General features: G+C 38.6%; 1 long non-coding RNA gene across 1 annotated transcript; it reads left to right on the top strand.

The window, feature by feature from the left end:
- The first annotated feature begins 5,808 nt into the window (after positions 1-5,808).
- LOC140481027 (uncharacterized) lies at positions 5,809-15,993 on the top strand. Its single transcript, XR_011961462.1, has 3 exons — positions 5,809-5,946; positions 12,971-13,109; positions 15,122-15,993. It is a non-coding gene; the product is annotated as an uncharacterized lncRNA (long non-coding RNA).
- The last annotated feature ends 3,725 nt before the right edge of the window (positions 15,994-19,718 follow it).

Below are 19,718 nucleotides of genomic sequence, written 5' to 3'. Positions count from 1 at the left end.
CTCTCTGAAAGAAGTAATCCCTCCTCATCTTTATCTCTACCCTGTAAGAAGTGAAAAAGTTCCTTCTTGCTATTGGTTCCCCCAAAGATCATGTCTCAAAGTCTTTAGGACTCAGAAGGTGTTGGCTTTTGATTTGTTGGCTATGTTTCTTGATGGGGCAGTGGCAATTTTGATTGTGCCTTCCCCTTCACCGGGACTACATTTCAGAGAATTGTGGCATTGGACACAACAGCAGTGATTTTGTAAATTTCTTTGTCTTTCAGGAGATTATTTTACCTTCACAAGATTGCTCTAGTAAATGGTTATTTGCTCTAATCTGCAAGTCATTCATCACAATCATAGCATAACAGTAACAAGGATATCATTTTAAATCCAACTTAGTAACTTTTCAAATTAGTATTCCTGAGACTAAGTTGTAAGACATTTCTATTCACCTTCTGTTGGACTTAGTTACTTTAACACATTTTGTTGGTGTCAATAAATCATGGGGAGTGAACTTTCAACTTAGCACCTGCCCAAGGAATTGGGATCACCTGAACTTAGATGAAATCCATCCATTGTGGGTAGATGGTTATGAGCAAGATGAATTCTGTATTCTTCCCAAAAGGTAGGCCTTTCAGTCATGGGACCTTGAATGTGCAATTTGTGAACTTTGCATCATATCCTAGAGTCAGTCAACAGCCCACATAAAAGGTCATCTGTAAAATGATGATCATCATTGGTCATTTTGCCAGTTATTTTTATATTAGCTGTTGCAATGTCATGTTTTCATTACAGTCCATGAATGAATTCAAAAGCATATTATGTGGGAATTTAGGTTCATTAAATTGTAAAGTGAAAGAAGCCACCCCAAACCAAATCTTTCTGCCATGACTTGAAAAAGGAAAAAACACATTTTCCAAGAGATCAACCAGCTAGCAGCGCAAAAACAGTGAGAGGCAACTTGTTTTGCCAACTGTAATTTTGTTTGTAGAATGGAATGCTATCACCATAACAATAAAGTCATCATTGGCATGTTCAAAGTTTTCCAATGCAAGAGCGATTAGCAGCCTTCCTCTGGTTACAAATAAAAGCATGCAAAATCTAAGTAATAAAACAAAGTTATCAGATGGAAATGTTCAGTCAAATCTAATTGTGCAGTTGTAGTGGTATCCAATAAATGATAAGTACTTTTAAATATATCGAGGTTTAATGTTAATAGTTATGTAACTCCATTTAGTTTGCTTAAAAATCAAATATAATTTTTGTCAAAAAAATATTTTTGTTTGTTTCAGGATAGCAAATACAAAACTTTTTCATTAATCACCAAAACTATCCCATCACTTAATTTGAAGTTGATAAGAACTCAGGATATTGTGGCTGGGGTAAACTATTTGGTCCCTTCAATCTTTTGCAGTTTAATATGAAACTAATTTTCTACCTCAATTCTAAATTCTAGCAACATTTCCAAATCTTTTCAGTGTCTTCATATCCACAGACATGTTATTCTTTATCTTGAATACAGCCATTGACTGAGCATATACAGGACTTTGAAAAATTCAAATCATTTTGAGTGAAGTCATTTTTTAATATGTCTCAATTCTAAATATCAAATTCTTTTTTGGAGCCATGATTTCCAGTACTCGGCACTTCACCAATGGAAATAACCTCTCAGAATCTACACTGTCAAGTTACATAAGAGCTTTTTTTTTACATCCTTCTAAATCAAGGGAATGTTGACCTATTCTGGACAATCTCACCACCTAATTCACTCTTCATCCGAGAACCAGTCTCAACTGTACGCAAATTTATTCCAATACATTATACACAGCTCTGGACCATGTTGAATTTGTTTTGCATTTTCCCAGTGATGATTTTCATTTTAATTTTTCATTAGTAAGAGGCTACAATTTGTCGAAGGGTGAATAGTAGATATTTTAAAATGCGACTAAAAGCAATAATTAACAGCATTGAACAACATAAGTTGATCAAAGAAGTGCTTGTTGGCAGAAGGAATTGGACCTTGAAGCTTGCTAGAATAGCCAGCATTGGTATTACAGAATACCAACCATGAAAATTTCCTTTGATTGTCTATATGAGGGCTTGTTACAAAGCTTATCCATTAAATGTGTGCAAAGGTTCCATATCTTCATGCACACCCTTGGCATTAGGTCATGTTAGTGTTATTATAAATATTCTGGACATTGAGGAGATCAATAATGCCAAGTCTGAGAACTATGATAACAGTTTGAAGAGAGAAAAAGAGTATAAAATTACAGCAGAAATTGTTACAAACAAAAGAGCTGAATTTCTTTGCTGGGTGTATTCCAACACTTCCCTCCTCAGGCCTCAGCCCAGGCACTAAGTAACAGGGACAGGTAGGCTGCAGGTTCCTATATAGTGGTGCTGGAAAAGCACAGCAGGTCAGGCAGCATCCGTAGAGCAGGAAAATCAACATTTCGGGCAAAAGCCCTTCATCAGGAAGAGCTTTTGCCTGAAATGTTGATTTTCGTGCTCCTCGGATGCTACCTGACCTGCTGTGCTTTTTCAGTTCCGCTCTAATCTAAACTCTGATTGCCAGCATCTGCAGTCCTCACTTTTGCCTTGCAGGTTCCTATATTTAAATTGGGTGACTCCTGCTGCTCCAACTACCAGGTACTCCACTGGAGGCTGCAATGCAAGTCAATGGCCTTCAAGATTCTCTTCTGTTTTAGCTCTCGTGGCTTGCGAGATCCACATATTGTGCCGTATACAATTTAACTGATTTAGTATTTTTAAGATTGTGGTATTATTTTAAAATAATGTAATGTTGCAATTTGAAATGACATTTTTACTTACCACTATAACTTAGGTACATTAGCCTATACGACTGGCCTATTAGCTGTTAACAGACCAACATGTTGAAGAGTTGCTGGAGAGATCTGCTGTCAGCCCAATGCTAAGCAGTTTGGAATTGCCTAACAGCTGCTGATGCTTAAGCACCATATTCAGCATGGGACACATTTCATAGCATTATATGAAATTCAACGCTGGGCACAAAGGATGACCATTTGGACAATGGTGGTATTTACATTCCATACAGCATCTCTATGCACTGATTCTATCCCAACAGCAGCTTCCACCATCCAATTCATTATATTGCATTTCCTTTCTCCACGGAACGCAGCTGAGGTGCTGGTACAATCAAGGGCTAGGAACTGATGCTCTGAATTTATGAATTGCCTCAGGAGAAGTAACAGACACTGACCAGATAGTCCAAAGTCATCAACTGAGGCCCAAGGTTCTACTTAATAGGGACCATGAGCATCCAGGTAGTGAGTGCCCAAAACCAGGAACAGGATCAAATCTCTGAGTTTTCCCTCTTCACCTAAAGGTGTTGAACTATAAAAATGAATTTAAATACTATTTACTAAATAGTATCATGCCATCTGACCAGATGGCATTTTGTTGTTTATCCTCAACAACCTTTGCACCCCCCCCGCCCCCCAACCTTCTATTCCCTCTACTTTCAAGTATTAATCTATCTTCTCTTGAAATACATTTGTGCTATCATCCTCAACTACTCTATTTGATAATGAACATTCTCACTACTCTCTGGTGAAAGGAATTTCACTGATATTTTTTATTGAATTTGTGGCCACTTTAGATTTATGGCCTTTAATTTTGAAGTCCCCACAATAGAAAATATCTTCACTACATCCACCCAATAGAATGACTTTGTAATTTTAAGAGCTTCCAGCAGGCTATCTGTCAACATCCGCTAATTCACAGAAAAAGTGCCCCAGTCCTTCCTAATATTCACAAAATTGTCATGATAAAGAAGGAACCCACCTGCCTCATGGGTACCTTAATTTATTTTGTGTCTTTTCCCCGCTTTCTCCTCATAACTCTGCACATTCATTCCTTTCAGATAATAATCAAATTCCTTCTTAAATGCCTCAGTTGAACCTAGCCCTCTAACTTTTTGGGGCATCACATTTCTGACCCTGTCTGCTCACTGAATGAGAAAAGTATCTCCTCATGTTTCTATTGTTATGAAGTTACTTCCAGTCCTTTTTTTTATTTTGAGGATACATGTTTACAAGACAACAAAAGTTAATACATTTCAATGACTGTGGAGATGCTTGGACTTGTTTTCTTTTAAAAAAAAGGTTACTAGAAGGACACTTTGGATTTTTTTTAAAAGCACTTACAGGAAGAGACAATTAATCCAAGGAAACAGCTGGAGCCTTATAGACTATAGAACTGTCAATTTGTTGACTGAAATGTCACATGTCTGCGTTTATGGTTGTCAGGAGTTTTGGGTTAATATGATATTTTCGGAAAGGTCAATTAGGATATAGCCTTGAAAAGAGAAGCCACCCAATTTATTCTTTGTAACTTTGTTTTGAGAAAACCCTCTTAGAGTCCAGTGTGAGAACTGGAAAACTGATGCAGCAATCCTCTTGAGAAACCTCTGGAAGATATCTTGCTGATATTTTCTGAATAAACAACTTCAGAAAATGTCCTAATAACAGCCATACATGTATATGTGTACCAGGAAATGCAAATTGTCAGCTACCTTGTATCTTATCCTTTTTCTATAAGAATTCACAATTTGTTGACCAAAGAATATATTTCTTCTAAATTGAGCTGTGCAGAATAAAAACCTTTTTTTCACCCCTGTATGTATGCATATGTGTAAGGGTATTTAAAAGGGTTAGTAATTGTACTTTCATATTTCAAACTGGATGTCACCTTTTTGTTGTATTCTTAAGCTAACATAGATAAACCAAATATTTGTGAATGTTGGTAACTGGGTAAAACATTTAAGTCTATGTTGCGGTTCCCGTTAAATAATGAAAGACAATGCAGTCCTCCAACCTTGGTTGTAACACTGTAGTAAATAATTTTAACTTTGCTTTTATTAAGCAATTCTACTTTTATTTTAATGAAAATTAAAAATTGACAAAATTCTAATCTTTTGAATGTATCAATTGTCTTCACTGGATTGATTGGTTCCTTGCATCCTTGCTATATTTTGAAATTACATGCATTCATCTCGGTAACAAATGCATCACGATTGACACTTGGTCTCAATACAACTAAACGTTTAGACATGGAAACAATGTTCCTGTTGAGGCAAATCCAATTTCTCAGTATCTCAGAATTGGAGTCTTTTCTCCTAAATGTGTCAATTCATTGTTAATGAAAAAAAAATTAGATTTTATAAACATCAACTGAATGAAACATTATTAAAAATGAATTTCTAAATGATTTAAGTTGAGAGAAATGCTGCCTCTGCCCCTTGGCTTCAAGATGCAATGAACATTTCATCAGCTTGTTCTTAGCTGCATGCTTATTGTAGAAAGTGCATTTTAAGCACTTAATTCCCCTACGTAAGAAAATGTTCACTGAAAGAACTGTTTCATCACATAATGAAAAGCTTCCTCTTTTAATTGCTACTCACAGGATTTCAATTATACTTTGCTCTGTGCATTGTTTGTAAGTAAGTAAAGAGGAACTTTTAAAATAAGCAACATCCTAAGGCTATAAATCTGCCAAAAAATTGCTTAGAAAATCACATATTGCTTTTTTTACAGATCCAGAGAGAAAAGCACATTTTTCAGATTGTTAATTTATGTGGGATAACAGTGTAAGTAGGAATTTATAGAATTCCGTGGAGAGCGGGGGTTCTGCTTAGAGTATATGCCAAAGCAAACTGAAGAGCCTCAATGTGTTCTGTGTTTAGTTTTAATTAATGGATGCTGTGGGAGGTAACCTTCACCTTGGGAATATCTTTATGTGGAACATTCACCCCTCACACAAGCCTCCTAGCTTGGTCCACGTGGACCATTCTGATGCAATCAATAGAGCGTGCTCGAGACCATCTGACTATCTACTCCACCAGATCTTCACTCAGCCAGTGAAAGTAAAAGTACTTTCAAGTTACCACTGACAGCCTTGGCACTGGCCAAAGAATTAAAGGTAAGGAACATGTTTCTTCAGGACAGTAGTTTGAACTGACCAGAAGATGTCACTGTTCATTGTACCATTTTTGGAATATGCAGACGAGGATTTTTAATCCAGCATTGATGAGTTGACATGATATGTAGATACTGCGCAGTAATGAATAAACACGCATTTGCCTTGAGTGAAACAAGAAGCTGTTATTTATGTGATAATTCTTCAATGTAAAAATGATGAGGTTCTGTTTCCAATTGACATCGTTTTTGAAAGTTTTTAGTGTAGCTGGTTTGAATTGCACATTTGCTGGTCTGAGGTGGGAAATTTGAAAAAGTGCTTAAGGCAAACAAAACAGATTTTAATTAAATTTTGAATGCTTAAATGTGATGCACTTCAGCAGCATTTTAGCTCAAATGAAGGGGGAAAAATACAACAACATCAACATTAACATGAAAGCAAAATACCGTGGACATTGGAAATCTGCAATAAGGACTAAAGAATAACTGGAAGAACACACCAGGCCATCAGTATCTGAAATGAGAAAAAGAGTTAACAAGAAGAATCTTCCAACACCCCACAGATGGGGAAGATGCTGTAGTGCAGGGTGTTGGCCTTTCCTGGCATGTCATTGGTAGGGACATAGCTCTAGGTAGACTAAGAAGATGTCTCTGTCTAATTCCTCTGTGTTTGACTTCAACATTAATCACACCACACACCACCCTCCAACACACCCATCAATAATTGGAGGTCTGCCTGCAAAGTCAGTTTTTAATCTTTGTTTAAAGAAGTTATTGAGTGAGGATCTCCATGCTGAAGTGCCCTCGACAGCATTTAGAGAGACATACACACCCTCCCCACCACTACCCATTCCCCCACCTCTCCACTCATATCTCCAGGTGCTGGGCAATATCTCATTCTGGCCACTGATTCACCAAATTGGGGAAAGTCACACTGACTGTTCTCCAAACAATGCTACTTTCTAATGTTCTTTTCATCCTGACAAAGCAGTCCTGAAGAATACAGGAAAGTTAATTTAAAACAACAATATCATGCATTTATGGAATGCTTTTCAGGTATTATGTCTCAAGACACTATGCAGGAGTGTTATTGAATAAAATTTAACAAGCCCAGTAGAGATCTGGGATGAGAGAACAAAAAATGTAGTCAAAGAGGTAAGTTTTAGGACTTGCCTTAAGAGAGAGCGAGAGGACAAGCGAAAATTCCAGAAATTAATGCCAAGGCTGCTAAAAGCATGGTTGTCAATAGTTGAGTGCTTCAAGGGGATGTCCAAAAGGCCAGGATTAGAGGACAAAAACAATTCCAAATTTAAATACACAATCTTCGGCTTCTAAACAAATATTTTTAAAAAGGGCCTGTTACATAGATGTTAATCCTTCCTTCTATTCTAAGGTCAGAATTGGAAATGTTTACTGATAATTATATAATGTTCAGCACATTTATGACTCTTTCAATACTGAAACAGTTTATATGTAAAAGAACAAGACATGAACAATATCCAGGTGTTGGCTGATGAGGTGGCTGCCTCAAAATGATAACCTCTAACAAAACAGAATCTAACCCTTGCCCTATGATATTCATTGGCATTTACCATTATTGAATCTTAAACTATCAACATCCTGAGGTGACCATTGACCAGAAACAGAAGGGCAGTAGCCACATAACTACTGTGGTGACAAAAGCAGGTCAGAGGTTGGGAGTAATTCATCTCCTGATTCCAGAGCCTGTCCACAATCTACAAGCTACAAATCAGGAATATGATAGAATGTCTGGATGATGTGCAGCTCCAACAACACTCAAGAAGCTTGACACCATCATGGTCAAAGCAGCCCTCTTAACTGGCACCACATTCACAAACATTCACTCTCTTCATCTTGATGGATAGTTGCAGCAAGATTTAATATCTGCAAGATGCACAGCAGAAATTCTCCAGTGCTACTTAAACAGTTGCTTCCAAACCCACAACCATTTCCATCTCAAAGGACAAGGGCAGCAGATATATGGGAACATCACTTGCTGCAATGTCCCCTACAAGCCACTCACCAACCTGACTCAGAAGTGTAGTATCACTCCTTTGCCAGCCAACATCCTGGACTTTTCTCCTGAACAGCATTGTGGGTCTACCTACACCAATAGGATTGCAGTGGTTCAAGAAGGCAACTCCCACCACCTCCTTAAGAGCAACTAGGGATGGGCAACAAATGCTGGTTCAGCCAGTGACATCCACATCCCATGAATGAATAAAGAAACAGTGAGGACTGAACAGAACAAATTGTATTTTGCAGCATTGCTTTGTCAAGCTGAGGAATGTGTCAATGGTAGATTGGAGAAGTTCTACATCTAAGGCACTTATCGTCTATGGTTTGAATTAATAATAGATGCAAAGTCTTACGTTTTTGTATAATTCTGTTCCTCTTCAGTCAAGAAAAAAACCTTAGTGCTTGGGGCTAAAGTTAATGATACCTGAAAGCCAGTGTAGGAATCATGAGATGTGATTTAGTTTGCCATTGATAGCAAAGCAGGCAGCAGGCAATGCACACTTTCACAGCCACCAGCATTGCAGTTCTCGCTCACTCTGAAGTTATAACTACAGTCGGTGTCAGATTTCAGTCAGGACATTGTTACTGAAGAATGCTTCCTGCTTCCCCATCATCCATCAGTTTGACCAATTCAACATTCATAACCTTTGTTTACCCTGAAGTCATGTGGTATTCCATGGTGATAATTCACTTACATCTGGGGGCAACTAGTGTGTAAATAAGCCCTGAAGTAAGCAAATGCACCCAGGTAAGGTTGTGAAAGCATATTTGTCAATGGTTGAGTCGCTAAATCGGAGCGCAAGAGTTCAAAACAGGATGAGAGAAAAGTTTCCTGTTCCATATGTACAATTGCATGCTTCAAAATAAATATATTCAAAAACATTAGCCAATCAGATAACACACAACTCCATTTACAATTTGGAGCACCATACACTCACTAAATAGGATTGCAAACAAATAAAGGGCTGATAAAGTATGTGGTTAAAGCTTTGAACTCCAAAATAGTATTGCTAGCATTAAATTGGCACTGCACACTGTCATTGTGATCTGCCTGTTCTCCATATATCCAGTGACAATGGTATCTGCACTCAATAACACTTGTATATCGCCTCTGCAACAATTTGACCCCAGAAGTGCACATGATCACCATGGACACAAATTTGGAGTTTTAAACACATTGAAATTGGATGAAGATGACCCTGTTTCTCAATCCTTAGTTCTCAGTCCATTCTGTGACACCCTGTGCCTTGAAGCATTTTAGCTGCTAATGTTGAAAAAAATAAATTTTGGTGTTTCAATTTAAAATAAAAATTGAAATTTCATTGAAAAATAATTCTTCAGCAAAATAAAAAGGCAGTATGTTTAAATAATAAGTATCAGTGCGCATTATTTTAACAAAGCTTAAAAAGGCACTTAAAAGTTGTTACTGACATTATACTGTGGTACAACCTATTAGTCATAGGAAAGTTTTCTGGCTAGGGACATAGATACTTAACATATCATTCATTTCTCCATACAAATGTATAATCCTTCAAACTCTTGAAATCCCTGCAGACCTTTTAGCTTGGGAAAAAAATGTAAAGCTAATTCTGTACTGGATGCTTTACGATTACAGATGGAAAAATACTTTGCCTGTGCTTTTGATTTTTTGATCCCTATTTAACTGAAATCCTATTAAAATCAGCTTTATGCTTTTCAACTGTTGAGTGTAATTGGATCCAATGCTCCACAGCCCAAAACCTTGGCTGCTGTTTTCAAACTGGTTGCTGGAGGGAATTGGCACTGAGTTATGAATGGATTAGGCTGAGTTCTTGAAGCAAGCATAGATGTATAATAAGTCTACGAGCTCATTTCATCTAATGAAGCTAACTGCAACAATAAATCAGTATCTAAACAGCATGCAAGAAGGGTTTACAAAAATACATGCTGTTGAATGCAAAATGAACGGCTGGTTCACAAAGTGATTCCACATGACTGAACTGCAACACTACGCATATAATAATTATTTTCGAGATAGTTACAAAAGAAATAATGACACCAATGATGAGGTTTTGCAACCATGGTGTGAATTAAGAGCTTGGATTTGTCACACAATGCACTTGCATAATCATCCATGTATATTTTAAATATATATTGTAAGTATCAAATAAATATGCAGGCAAAGGCAAATCATGCTGTATATTCATCATGAATGCAAATTAGGAAATTTTTGCTTTGAAGTAACTGAATTATATTTTTTCAGGTTGAAGTTATTTTAATTCAAGAATGTGCTAATTGTGCTAAAATTGTTATGTTTTGCACAATTTATGTCGAACCTAATTTCTCACAGAACTGTAATGGGGCTCTTGACAATATAGTGTCAGCACTGACAAAGGCCATTTGGTCCATCAAGTCTGTGGAACAATTTAATTAGTCCCACTTCATTTTTTATTCCAATACCCTAAGAATGCTTTTCTCCTCACATGCCCATTCAATTTTCTCTTCAAATCATTTGTCACTTCTATCATTTTCAAAGGCAGCAAGTTCTGAGCTGTTACCATTCACTGCCTGGCAAATAAAATGCTTCTTCATTTTTCCTTTGTGCCTCTTGTCCAAAACTTTAAATCTGTGGTGCCTGCTCCTTGCCATTATCTTACTGGACCATAAGGTTGCTCTCTCATTAGACTTGGAAAGAGAGAGAGAGATGTGTGGTGGAGATTTAACCAGAGGGTCTCCATGCCTCAGGCGAGGGGAGAGGTTGAGAAGTAGACCCCATCATCATAACTTCAGTCAATGTGGGAATTAAGACCATGCTGTTGGAATCACTTCACATTGCAAACAAACCATCCAATTAGCTTATGGGAGCAGCTTCTCTTTAGTTATCTTATCTCAATCTGTCATATTCTTATATAGATCAATCAATGTACTTTGTCCAAAGAGAATACTCCCAATTTCCTCAATCTCACCTTGTGGTTGGAATATATTAATAACTGCTTGGTAGTACAGAAGTTAGACATTACTAAGAGGAGACAGGAAGTTCATGTTTTTGTCTTGCATTTGTCAGAACTAGGACACAAGAAAAATACTTGAGAAACAGACTCCATTTTATACAGTATGAAAAGAGGATCCTTGGTTGGAGGGAAATGCAGCAAGAACAGTTAATTGTTAATCTTCTCAAACCACACAGGTACATTTTGATTGGTCAGAATGTCGCCATGGGGATGCAACAGCGATTGGTGGCTCCATGGCTCCTTTCTCAATGAAACAGTGCAAGATATGCAAAAAATCCATTTGCCTACATACGACTGAGTCCTGTATATGTGAAGCATCTGTCATAAATATATCACAATGTGAACCTGATTGATGATCATCCAACACTTTTCACTGTAGTTTGTAACACGATACATGTGACAATAAATAAATCAAATCTTAAATCAGTTTCTGCCAAAAAGCTAAGCACAGCCTGGATTATTTGCTAAACGGTTTTTAACAGCTGAATCACATCTACTTATGGATATACTTGTATGAGGCTTGCAAGAACCGACTAGTTGCCTACTTTCTTTATGCTGCCCATTGCATATGGTCAATGAGACAAGTTGTTTGATAGGGTGCACCAGTAATTAGGATGAATGACCTATACACCTAGTACTACATGGCACCTAAACTTGTAAACAGGTAGTATGAGTATTATGAGTACTATGAGTACATTTGCAAATCGATTTGTGCTCAAGTTGGAACTCATACAGGACATTATAAAATAGTCAGTTATAAGTGTGAACTAACATTCACATGTGGGATCTTTAAAATGAACATGAATACACTCCTGTAAGGAATTGCATTCATCAGTGAGTGTTTGTAAGTCAGACTTTTATAAGTCAGGGACCCTGTTATCACATTGCTCATTTGTGTAATGGACTGAATGTCCTTTTGACAATGCTATAGATGGACCAACCAGTCAGCACCTTCTTGTCATGCAATATAAATTGTCAAACCAGTTTTTCAAGTATTTTCCTTGCATTCTAATTTTGGTGAGTGCAAGATGAAATGTTTCAATTCTAGTTTCCTTTCAACAATGTTAAAAATATGTCTCTTGTGAAGTTATTGACATGATGCTCATAATTCTAATGATAACTCAACCAGTAGATCCAGTGAGTAATTGAATTGTGCAGAAGAATAGGATTTTAAATTGAACCCCTGGTCTCTACTAACTTAACTTCAGCTGAAGTAGCAGCAATTACATTTGCATCCAGTGCCCCCAAACATAGGTATGATGCAACTAGTCAGTGTTTACACTGCCCATCAAAATTCAATGTCTATAGCTGAATATACAACTGTGAACATTTGATGAAGCTTTATCAGCCTGACTGTCCTTCTACCAGCAAAGGAAGAGCTTATTGACAGCTATCACTGCAGCTCAAACACTACTATTGGTTAAAGTACCAAATGGTGACTGATACAATTGAAAACGAACCCCCAGTAAGGAGCAGTCAATGTCTTTTGGAGTAAAGGGTCAAAGCTTGTGGTGCAAAATTGTAAAAATTAAAATAACTGCTGATAATTGCATGATAATCTAGAAGATAAACATTGCTAAACAGAGATATGATATCAAAGCTTCTCTTGTGGTTCGCTCCTGATGAATAAATTATGACATTTATTCATCAAGAATGAATCACAAGAAAACCAACTTTAAACGAGTAAAGAATGTCTGATTATTTGTGAGTGTACAAGGATATGGGCTGTGATGTATAAAGGGACTTTTGCTTTAGGGAAGGTGGGCTGTCAACATGCTGGCTTACTGCCAGAATTCCATTCTCCTAAAGCAGCACAAACAAATTTGCGTGTGCAATATATATTTGGAAAATCTTCCATAGCTCAGAGCTCTCAGCAAGATGTGGCATTGAACTCTTTGGGAAGCCGCTATAGCACATTGTGTCAGGGCATAATCTAAGTTCCACTGTGATTGCCCTGAATTGATGGAATTGTGTTCTCTTTCTGACATTTCCTTCCAGATTTTCTGTTCAAACATCTGACAAAGACATTGCTGTTACTGGAGTCCTTGTCACCTTGCCTCAAATTCAAGGACAATGTTGTCAGCAAGCCCATCGAGAGCAACAACCTCTAACTGCTGCCACATATCCTGCCAAGAAGGTGAATTACAATCATGCAACTTCACATCTAAAGACCTGGCTATCATGTTTTATATCTCTCAGAAAGTCACTGCAGGCCTTTATTAAGGATGTCGTGGGCCATTGTCACTGAACTATGTCAGCTGCTAGAGCAGGATTTGCACTTAGAGTCATAGAGTCATTGAGAAAACCCCTCAGTTCAACTCGTCCATGCCGACAAACTATCCCAACCCAATCTAGTCCCACCAGCCAGCACCCGGGGCCATATCCCTCCAAACCCTTCCTATTCATATACACATCCAGATGCCTTTTAAATGTTGCAATTGTACTAGCTTCCACCACTTTCTCTGGCAGCCCATTCCACACATGCACCACTCTCTGTGTGAAAAAGTTGCCACTTAGGTCTCTTTTATATCTTTCCCCTCTCACCCTAAACCTATGCACTCTAGTTCTGGACTCTCCAACCTGAGTAAAATATCTTGTCTATTTACTCTATCCATGCCCCTCATGATTTTATAAACCCCTATAAGGTCACCCCCTCAACCTCTGTCACTCCAGGGAAAGCAGCCCTAGGCTATTTATCCTCTCCCTGTAGCTCAAATACTCCATCCCTGGCAACATACTTGTAGATCTTTTCTGAACCCTTCCAAGTTTCACAACATCTTTCCGATAGGAAGAAGACCAGAATTGCATACAATATTCCAAAAGTGGCCTAACCAATGAATGTACAGCTGCAACAAAACCTCCCAACTCCTGTATTCAATACTCTGACCAATAAAGGAATGCATACCAAACACCTTCTTCACTATCCTATCTACCTGAAACTCTACTTTCAAGGAGCTATGAACCTGCACTCCAAGGTCTCTTTGTTCAGCAATACTCCCTAGGACCTTACCATTAAGTGTATAAGTCCTGCCAAGATTTGCTTTCCCAAAATGTAGCACCTTACATTTATCTAAATTAAGCTCTATCTGCCACTCCTCAGCCCATTGGCCTATCTGATCAAGATCCCATTGTAATCTGAGGTAACCACCTTTGCTGTCTACCAAACCTTCAATTTTGATGTCATCTGCAAACTTATTAACTATACCTCTTACGCTGACATCCAAATAATTTATATAAATGATGAAACATAATGGACCCAGCACTGATCCTTGTTGCATTCCACTGGTCATAGGCCTCTAATCTGAAAAACAACCATCCACCACCACACTCTGTTTCTACCTTTGAGCCTGTTCTGTATCCAAATGGCTAGTTCTCCCTGTATTCCACGAGATCTAACCTTGCTAACCAATCTCCCGTGGGGAACCCTGTCGAACGCCTTACTGAAGTCCGTATAGATTATATCTACCGCTCTGCCCCATCAATCCTCTTTGTTACTCCTTCAAAAAACTCAATCAAGTTTGTGAGACATGATTTCCCACACACAAAGCCATGTTGACTATCCTTAATCCGTCCTTGCCTTTCCAAATACATGTACATCCTATACTTGGAAGGAATGAGTGGCCTTTCAATCGTGGTGGCTGTTCAGGTTACAGCTCCCCTTGAATTGTTATACCAGAGGTTCAGTTTAAGGAGCAACTGTGGGTCTGTGTGACATCTCAGATTCCTCAACTCACAAATGCATGCATTAGGGATTCCATTTTCTCCAGATCATAGATGTTCACATGCTTCCTGGAGACAAAGGGAGTCATGCAGGTTGGTCATGGGATTCTTCAATATTGTTGTCTTGAGAAAGTAAGAACTACAGATTCTGGATATCAGAGTCGTAAGTGTGGTGCTGGAAAAGCACAGCAGGTCAGGCAGCATCCGAGGAGCAGGAGAATCAACATTTCTAGCAAACATTAATTCTCCTGCTCCTCGGATACTGCCTGACCTGTTGTGCTTTTCCAGCACCACACTCTCAATATCATTGCCTTGTCCAAGGGCAGGGTGCACCCATATTGCTTTGAGAGTTTCCTACTACAAATCTGCTGAGTTTATTGACAGAAAAGGCTTCCAGTCCATTAATGTCTGACTCTTCTGTGACCATAGATACCTTCACGAGATATTCAAGGAGTTGTTATGCTGTAACATTTGAGACTCACATATTCCTGCCTCCTTCAAGGCCCTTGGATCGTACAGAGAAGGCTTCTGGGAGATAGGTTACCCCCTTAAAAATGTCAGGTGATACATTTACAAAAGCTGCAGATTGTTGCAGGATGGGGAGATATTGGTGCTCATATTTCCTGCAAGACCTGAGTGGATCAGACCATAGCTGTGTTTAAGGTGAGATTTTGATGCCTGGAATCCTCTGGTGGAGTCTTTCAATATTGTTCAGAAAGAATGGCCCATGAGATTGTGACATCATATGCCCTTCACAACTGGAAGTGAAAATGGGGAACGTCCCAAATGCAGAGGAAATGAAAGGTGGACAGCAATCTTCCAAGAATGAAGATGACAGCAAGAATGTGGTCACTGACCTGGAGGGACAATCAAGAAAGCATCACAGAGCAAAGCATGTTTGAGATCCAGAAACCAAGAGAACATAATTGAAACATACATCTAGGATTAATGTGATGCATTAAGTCTTCTTTTACATGTTTGATATATGGCAAGCAGCCCCTGCTTAGAGCAGTTATAGAGTCATAGAGTTATAGAGATGTACAGCACGGAGACAGACCCTTCAGTCCAACTCATCCATGCCGACAAGTTCTCCCAACCCAATCTAGTCCCACCTGCCAGCACCTGGCCCATATCCCTCCAAACCCTTCCTATTCATATACCCATCCAGATGCCTTTTGAATGTTGCAATTGTATTAGCCTCCACCATTTCCTCTGGCAGCTCATTCCATACACGTACCACCCTGTGATTGAGAAAGTTGCCTCTTAGGTCTCTTTTATATCTTTCCCCTCTCACCCTAAACCTATGCTCTCTATTACTGGGCTTTGTTGTAGTCCTTCAACATTTCTGTTGCTGAATTTATTTGCATCATTCATTTGATTGCAGCTATTTTAATGATCCTGTTCAGATATGTTAAGACACACATCAAAAGCACTTGGAACTTGAAACTGGACCTTCAAGCTCAGACTTAGGGAAATTATCACTCTGCCACAACAGCCCTATCTATCTGACTGTACAGTTGATATCAGTGAGTGATCCCACTTTCAGGGATTTACACATTGTATGTCATATTAGTTGTTAGAGAAAAAGCAGCAGCCAGTGAATCAGTACACTAACATCACATTGGGCTAATGTTGTCATTTTTGTTGTGGGCGTAAGTGTGGAATGATGTATGTCAGGCCAGGGCCTACCACAATTCTCATGTATTGTTGTTGGCCTCAATGTTGTCCACTTTAATTTGCAATGCCTTGACTGCAAGCAACAAGGTTACACTTCAAGGATCTTTGATGACTGATGCTATCTGCAGTTAAGGAGTTGGTTGCTTATAAGTAATGAGTAACTGGTCTTCATGGTTTCTTTCATCCAATTGTTATGGACTGGGCCAGACCCCCTCAAAACATTTCAAGAAAGTTGCCCGGATCCTAGCTTTACTAGTTGTTTTAAGCAGGTGTAAAATGGATATTCCAGGAGGGATGCAATTGGCCCAATCACTTAGTTTTGAACAAAACAGAATTTATTGACACTAAAAAATTGAACAGAATATAAAATAGTTTGACCTATCCAAAACCTCGACAGATTATCCCAACTTAATGATGCTGTTCCAAATTCCTGCAACAATCCTCATAAACACCCCTTAGCGAAAAAAGGTAAAATCAAACACAGAGTCTTACGAGAGAGAGAGAGAGATGGCAGAGAGATTCAGCATGGAATACCTTCTTCCATGTAGTTATTTCTTAGGCCAGCAGCCTCAAAACTGACTGCTTGCTAAATCCAAACCAAACCAAACCAGAGGAAAGCTAATCTGGGAGAATTCGCCATTCCCCTTTTACTGTACAAGTATTTTTTTAAACCCAAAAGCCTTTTGCTGAGGCAGTATCTGTTAGCTATAATTGGCCCTAAAATCCATCCAAACCAGAACTCCTGATAACTCTGAGTTTATGCTCCTTCTGAAAAAAAACAAGGACTCTATAATCTTTTTAAAGGAGCAGCATCACCATACCTCCCTCCTTAAAAAGCAACGAGCCATCAATGTCCAAAGATGGCTTCATTTTAATACCCCTTAATATCAAATTGTTAGTAGTGTACAACACACATACTCATTACATTGACTATAACATCCAAACATGCAATACTACATGCTGTTTCAGTCTGTTTTACTCCTGCCTCCAAATGCCTCCCTTTCTCATCATGTTTTCTCATCCTGCCACATGCACAATTTTTAAATTGAATGGCTATAACAACAAGGTCCATCTAAACAGTCTGGAATTTTTGTCCTTAAATTTCTCCACAAACTTCAATGGATTACGATCAGTGTATATGATTGTCTCAGGTACATTACTGGTAACGTAAACATTGAAATGTTGTAACATCAACACCAAAGCCAAAGTCTCCTGCTCAACTGTTGAATAATTCTGCTGATGAATGTTCAGTTTCCTGGAGAAATACCTGATAGGTCTTTCTATTTTCTCATTGTCTTCTTGTAAGAGCTCAGCACTGACACCCACATCACTTGCATTGATAGCCACCTTGAATGGCTTTGCAAAAATAGATGTGGCTAATACTGGGACAGTGGTTATCATAGCTGTCAGGTTGTCAAATACCTTGCTTACAGTCCACCGTCCTATCAAACTTCTTGCCTTTCTTTCGCAATGCAGCATGTGGAGCAGCCACTTTGCTAAAATCTGGGACAAATTTTCGCTAAAATCCACTCAGTCCAGGAATCATAGTCCTGCTCTTTTGGTCGATGGTATGGGAAACTCCACAATTACTTTTGTATTGCATTCCGTAGGGCCATTTGCCCATGTCCAGTAACATGGCCCAGGAAGGTGACTTGGCTTTGGAAAATTCACTTTTTGCCAGGTTTATCACCAAGTCTGCCTCTTAAAGTTGATTGGAAAAGTTTGATAAATGTTACAAATTCTCCTTCCATGTGTGACTGAAAATCACCAGGTCATCTATATTTTTTTTTAGATTAGATTAGATTCCCTACGGTATGACCTTATTGGTTAGTTGCTAAAATGTGGCTGGCACATTTGTCATATCGAAAAGCCTGACTTTAAACTGATACATTCAGCTTCGCTCTTTTGGACAAAAGTATCCTCTGAAGAAGTCCAACTTAGAAATACAAGCTGCATATCCCACCTTCTCAACACAGTCTTCCAAACATGGAATCGGATCTGCATCAGTCTTTGTAATGGCATTGATTTTGTGATAGTTCACACATAACCATTGGGCACCATCTGGTTTTGGCACCATGACTACGTGTGAGCTCCAGACACTGTAACTCAGTTTTATTGCATCATCTTGGAGCATGCATTTAATTTCCTTTGAACTTGTGCCAACTTTAGAGGGTAATGCCTATACGGATGTTGCTTAATAGGAACAGCATCTCTTATATCTACATCATGCATAATTAGGTTGGTACTTCCCAGCTTATTTCCAAATATCTCCCCATGTAATGGCAATAACACTTCCAGGTTATTTCAATTTTCCTCTGCACGGTAACTCAATAAATTATCTCAATTTTTGGCAAATTCCTCATTGTCCAACTTAATTTGAGCAATGTCCAAATCTGAATCCTCTGAATGTTGTTCTTCACTGTGTGTTGTAACCAATAACACAGTCTCGTTTTGCTTTCATTCCCTGTCAAAATACCTTTTGAGCATATTCATATGACGCACCCTGTAAGGTTTCTTCCTGTCTGGACTCTTTATCAAATAGTTCACCTCCACTCAATTTCCTTTCAATAAGGTCCACTCAACCTTGCTTTTAAAGTTTCACCTGTCACTGGAAGTCACATTAACACCTTATCTTCGATAGCAAAATTGTGAGTTTTTGATTTCTTGCCTTTTGCCTCTAACTCAAGCTGTTCATTTGCAATTGAATTGTTGTCATCTCAACAGATCCTGATGGTGTTTCCAGAAAATTTAAATGCTGAGCTATTGCTCTAATTACCTCTCCTTTCCTCACGGAAGGAGACAGCTCCAGCTCCTGATTGCCTGCTAATTCCAGCTGCTTGGCCTTAATTATCTTTCGTGAACCCCCCATAGTCACTTCTTCTACCCGCAGAAACTTTTTGGTGGCTGAAAGAGCCATGGCTATCCCCAGCACTGTTTAAACCAACTGAATTCAATACCCAGAACAAAAGACACTAACACCTACCACTCGCTGCCTTTGAGTCCAAAACCTTAATCCCAATTTGGTACTATAGAATAAATCCCGGATGAGCCCTCAACCTGATATGGATCAGCCCAGACCTCCTCAAAATGTTTCAAGAAAGCAGCCCAGAGCCTAACTTTGCTAATTGTTTTAAGCAGATGTAAAGTGGATATTCCAGTGGATGCAGCTGGCTCAACCACTTCGTTTTGAACAAAACAGAATTTATTTGCAAGATTACTGAATGAATCACAAACAAAAGAGAACAGAATAACTTAACCTCTCCAAAAACCCAACAGACTATGCTGACTTAATGATGCTGTACCAAATTCCTGCAACAATCACCAGAAACATCCCTTGCAAAAAATAAGT

Source organism: Chiloscyllium punctatum, chromosome 9, assembly GCF_047496795.1.
Source record: "Chiloscyllium punctatum isolate Juve2018m chromosome 9, sChiPun1.3, whole genome shotgun sequence".
Taxonomy (NCBI): domain Eukaryota; kingdom Metazoa; phylum Chordata; class Chondrichthyes; order Orectolobiformes; family Hemiscylliidae; genus Chiloscyllium; species Chiloscyllium punctatum.
This window is presented reverse-complemented; position numbering and strand designations above follow the sequence as displayed.